Source organism: Jaculus jaculus, chromosome 11 (assembly GCF_020740685.1).
Source record: "Jaculus jaculus isolate mJacJac1 chromosome 11, mJacJac1.mat.Y.cur, whole genome shotgun sequence".
Lineage (NCBI taxonomy): Eukaryota > Metazoa > Chordata > Mammalia > Rodentia > Dipodidae > Jaculus > Jaculus jaculus.
The window spans coordinates 90,868,896-90,874,895 of NC_059112.1; positions in this window are offsets into that span (position 1 = coordinate 90,868,896).

The following is a 6,000-nucleotide window of genomic DNA, read 5'->3' on the forward strand; positions in this document are numbered from 1 at the left end:
CCTTTGGCTTTACAGGCAAATGCCTTAGCGGCTAAGCCACCTCTCCAGCCCTTGTCACACCTTTTGACTTCAGTTTTTTCAGGTCTCAACCATGTGTGGTAAACTCACTGTTTAATCCTGAAATCTGAGTATGTTCACAGCGTCACAAAGCAGCACAGAGTTCTTGATCTATTGTTCTTCACGGGACAGAGCCCAGAGGAGGTACTAGTTACTTGCCACATCATTGCTCTCTGTTACAGGTTAGTAGTCCTCTTTTTTCTCACCTTTGAAGGCAAGTATCTACTCACTCTGCCACTCAGGTCTGCTGAAGAGTGAATGCATACCAACATTTGTAAATCATAAACCATGGTACACATGAATATGAAAACTAATGTTTTCTAGTTCAAGGGGGAAAAAAATGAGTGCCAAGTCCTCAGACCTCAAGCACTACAGAATTGAAAAGTAGATTATTTATGTTGACCCAGAAAGCTTTGGGGGAATTTTTGTACTTTGATTGGAAGGTGCTAGAAATCTGTAAAATCTGTAACGTTGGCATGAAAGTTTATTTAATCTGTTATATGTTTATGTTATCTAACAGCAGACTGAAAGCCAGTGATCCTAAGAGCACTTGAATCAGCACAGTAACTGCCTAAAGTTGACTAAGAAGCTAAGCTTGTCTTTTTTTTTTTTTTTTTTAATTTCCAAGTTTATGCATTTGGTCTCAAAATTTCAGGAATGGAAGATTGCCTCTATGAAGATATTTCTTTCCTGAGTCAGTTAAAAGACAAACTGAGGCAAATTTAAAAAGCAGCTATTTGTGTGCTGGGCAGTATAGGCTCTGTTGGAACATGCCAAAAGAAAAAAATCTTTATAAGGTGAATAGGCAAACAGTGCAAAGAAATCATTTGATCAGCTAAAGAAGATCAGCAGCCTTGCTTGGGTTACTTCAATGCAAAGTCCACAGCTTGAGGCTCATTGGTGCTTCTCACTGGCAGAGTAGAAGCTCTGCTTTCCTCGAATATGACCGCATTGTGTTGGATTTACCTGTGTGAGAGTCCAGAGTTCCAGAGCTGTTTCATTCTCATAGCCTATGTGGCTAAATTAACCATCCACTCATTCATTCATATCTATTAAAAGCTTAATATCTGAGCGTGCCAAATTAAATGCTATGGGAATCCCCTATGCAAACTTTCTGACAAGAGGATATTTCATCATATCAGAAAGCTATATATGTCCAGACTTTTTTTTAAGCAATACAGCATAGGGCTGGAAGGATGGCTCAGGGTTAAGGTGCTTGTTTGCAAAGCCTAATGGCCCTGGTTTGATCCCCCAGTACTCACGTTAAAGCCAGTGCACAAAGTGGCACATCCATCTGGAGTTCATTTGCAGCCGCTAGAGACTCTGATGTGTCCATTCCCTCTGTCCCTGTTTGAAAAATAAGTTAAAAAATTAAAGCATGCAGACATGCTACAATTTCTCCTAATTAAAAGTTTGCATTTAGAGCCCAGCATGGTGGCGCATGCCTTTAATCCCAGCACTCAGGAGGCAGAGGTAGGAGGGTCGCCAAGAGTTCAAGGCCATCCTGAGACTACATAGTGAATTCCAGATCAGCCTGAACTAAAGTAAGACCCTACCTCAAAAAAACAAACAAAAAATTGTAAAAGTTTGCATTTAAACATTCTTCTCTTTAATTTTGAACTTTAATCTTCCGTGTGACACAAATATGTCCTTTGAAACCCGTAAGTATGAGCTTTGTGGGCAAAATCAGCTGGCCAAATATCCATTCAAGAGTCAGTAGCTTGAGGTACTATCAAGTCACAGAACCATTTTGCAGTTGGCTAAGTTGAAATGTTCATCCAAAGCTAGCATTTTAGATCAAGCAATCTGGTATTTTGGAGCCAAACAAAAGGGCTGACTCATAATGTATTTTGTTCAGTTGTTTTATTAGAGTCCTGGACGGGGAAACTGTGCATTACTTTCTTTACTCTGTGATGCCAATGATAGAAAAACATCTCTCTTTGTGATCTTTGTTTTCCCCAAGTAATCATTACAGCATCCTGACAGCAGGCAGCATAACCAGATACCAGGGTTGTTTTTCTTTTTTCTAACGTGTGGTGTGCTTGGAACGAAGGCAAGGGACAACAGCTACTTATCTGTTTTTATGCCAGGAATATTTGAATAAAAAATGAAGTTTCTGCCAAACATCTAACTGTCATAGTTTATCTTTTATTAAATTTTATTAGAATCATATAAAAACAACTTTGAGGAAGAATATGTACCAAACTCCAGTACCATATTTATCATAAGAATGTCTCCATCGGGAAAAGTTACTACGGAATCTGTAAGCCATCCCTACAGACAACTCACTGACAGTAATGCCACCATGAACAGCCGTCTGACTCATAGGTGGCCGGCCTGTGAAGGCAAAGCTATATGTAGGAAAGATTCCGGTGGTGGTTTGATTCAGGTGTCCCCCATAAACTTAGGTGTTATGAATACTAGGTTCTCAGCTGGTGGAGATTTGGGAATTAGTGCCTACTAGAGGGAGTGAATTGTTGGGGGTAGGCTTATGGGTGTTATAGCCAGTTTCCCCTTGCCAGTGTTTGGCACACTCTCCTGTTGTCCACCTGATGTTGGCCAGGAGGTGATGTCCACCCTCTGCTCATGCCATCGTTTTCCCTGCCATCATGGAGCTTCCCCCCCAAGGCTTGTAAGCCAAAATAAACTTCTTTTTTTCCCACAAGTTGCTCTTGGTTGGGTGATTTCTACAAGCAATATGAACCTGACTGCAACAATTTTCTTAAGGCGTACACTGCTTCAGAGAAGAATCATATTCCTGTTACATTGTTGTTTTGCAACTGAGAATGGACATGATTTAACACCTGATGCCAGGTGCAGGAAATACTTCACATTTAGTAATTAAAGTCCAAGACCCATCTTACTCAAAGGGTAGTCTGGGAGCCCGCAGCTTGAGTGCCTCAGGAGCTTGTTAGAAATATATGACCCATTCCTGACCTGCCAAACGGGACTCTGCATTTCAACAAGACCCTCAGGTACATTGTGCGTACTGTGCAATTTAAGCAGCACTATGGCCTAGGTTATTTATTTGTGTAAAAGTGTGCAAAGCTGGCCATGATAGCACATGAAAAATATCAGTACAAAGATCAAAGTACTGACTGGAGAAATGGCTCAGTAGTCCCGGAACTTTTCATCAAACCCTCACAACCTGGGTTCAATTCCCAGCACCCACATAAAGCTGGATATACAAGGTGACACATGTATCTGGAGTTTGGTTTGCAGTGGCCAGGGCCCTGGTGCACCCATTCACTCTCTTTCTCTCTGTCTCTCTTCTCTCTGCTTGTAAATAAATAAATAAAAATAAAAAAGAACAGAGTCAAGTGCATGTCCTTATCCATTCATAGAATAATCTCACTGTACTGTGAGCAGCCAGTAGATTTGCCATAAAAAGAAGTGTGCTATTACTGCTGCAGCCTTAATCTCTATAATAAAATTAAGGAGTTGGGAGGTAGCAGTAGAATCTATTCTGTATTGATCAGATTAAATTTTACCTATTAGTAAGTGAATTCTCCTGCATATTAAATTGGGTATTGAAATTTCAGAATTCATTAAGTCTTTGAGAAAGCTGAGTAATAATGAAGAAGTTAGTATGCCGGTGGACTCAAAGAATCAGGGATAATCATCTCTGGAGATTCAGCGACTCTTTTATAGTCTGCACAGTTCAGACCTTGCTGCTCAAAGATGCGGTAGGAGAGAACAAAAGTCAAAATAACCATAGACCCAAATTAAAATGACTAATTGGTTTTTATTTTATTGCAGAAAGAACATTTTGTTCAAGTTTGCCCATGTGCCGTTTTTGTCTCTGACACAATGAGAGGGGTTAGCTGATATACTGGGCATTCGACCTGGGGAGAACTGGAGAACCCCACACAGCAGACCAGAGGCAGCCTAGGGAGCTAGGAGTGAAGAAAAGCCCACAAGCTCTAGGGACAAGGAGATGGTGGCAATGCTCTTCCAAATGAACAAACACACTGCATGCCTCAGACTTGGGGCTCCTGCTAGACCAATTTAAGAAATTACTCCAAGATAATTAGCATTTGTTCATTATTTATGACAGTGTTCCTTCAGCAATCCAACATTACTTTTAATATTAAATGTACTGCTAGAGATTTTTTTTTTTGGTCCAATTTGGAAAAACATTCGCTCACAAAAGTGTCCTTGCTATTGATTCTCCCTTTCTCCCTCTATCACTCCCATCTTTGTACAGCTTCCTTCAATCCCTCAGCTGTTATAAAGTTACTTTTTGTCTCCTCCATCCTCCTGCTGCAGCCCGCTCTGCCAATCAGTTTTCATGGTGGGCAGTTTTGAGCCTATCTGTTCAACTTGTGCAATCGTATCTGTTCAGGTCAACCCTATCTGCTTAGTGCAAAAACCCAAAATGGCTTTCTACTGCCAGACATCCCAATCCTTTATCTTCTTGTTCTAGGCAAGGATTAGTTTGCTGCTCAGAGCCCCACCCTCTTCCAGAGGAAGGAAATGCGTTTCCTAAAAGTCTTTGCTTGAGGAACCACCACATTTATCTGGAAAGTGGTTACTACCGTGACTTAGGGGTGGGAGATGTCACTCCAACTTAGCCCTCCCCTTTTGTCAGGGCAGCTAGATCTGGCTTCAGAATTGTTTGGGAACACACCCAGCCTTCCTTGGACTTGGATTTCTAGTGATGTAAGTTTGCTTGCAGATGCCAGGGCCCAGAACTCCAAGGCTTAAGAAGACAGCGATTTAAAGGAGGAAGACTCCGGGGTGCCGTCTAGGGAATAGTTTTTTTTTTTTTTGTCTGTGTACAGGTATGTATATGGTATTCATGTACATGTATATATGTGTTCGTGTGTGTGTGTGTGTGTGTGTGTGTGTACGTGTGCATTCCAGAGGTTAAAGTCAGGTGTCTTTCAGTTGCTCTTTACTTTTTTGAAGTAGGATCTTTCTTATAAATTTAATTTTTAAAATATTGTTTATTTTTATTTGAGACAGAGAGAGGGGGAGAGAGAGAAAGAGATAGAGAGAGAGAGGAAATGGGTGTGTCAGGGCCTCTAGCAACTGCAAACAAACTCCATATACATGTGTCACCTTGTGCATCTGGCTTACGTTGGACCTGGAGAATTGAACCTGAGTCCTTAGGCTTTGCAGGCACACCTTAATCACTAAGCCATCTCTCCAACCCCCCCCTTTTTTTTTTTACTGACTTCTAGACTAGCTAACTGGATAGCACCAGGGATCCTCCTGTCTCCACCTCCCCAGTACTGGGGTTATAGGGACACATCATCATACGCGGCTTTTAAATTGACCTCTGATCCTCATGTTTGCACAGCAGGTGTTTTCCTGACTTGAGCCATTTCCCCAGACCCAAGGGGACAAATTCTGACCCACTAAATGAAGCACACCTCTGCAAGCCTAGCCTTTCAGCTGTTTCAACTATAGCATTCTCTTTTGTGATTTGAGTAGGATATTCCATCACTTGGAACCAAAAGGGTACTTGTTAATACAGTGGCCTTCTACTGGCTGCCTCCTGTTATTTTCCAGTTCTTTAGTTATTTCCTAATGGTTGCAGGTACTATGATTTCATTGAATGCCCCAAAGCCAGGCTAAGTATTATCATGCTCTTTCTTCCTGAAATGTACTCTCTTTCCACTTCTTTGAATGAAAGCTCATTCAGTCTTCATATTTGATCTCAATTTGCCTCTTCCTCAGAAAGGCTTTCTTTTAATTTAATTTATTTATTTGAGAAAAGGAGAAAGAGAGAGAGAGAAAGAGGGAGAGAATGGGTGTGCTAGAGCTTCTAGCCACTGCAAATGAACTCCAGATGCATGCACCACTTACATGGGTACTGGGGAAAGAAGCCAAGGTCCTTTGGCTTTGCAGGCAAGCACCTTAACCACTAAGCATCTCTCCAGACCCCTTGTGTTTTTATTTTATTTATTTATTTGAGAGAGGGAAAGAGTCAGAGAG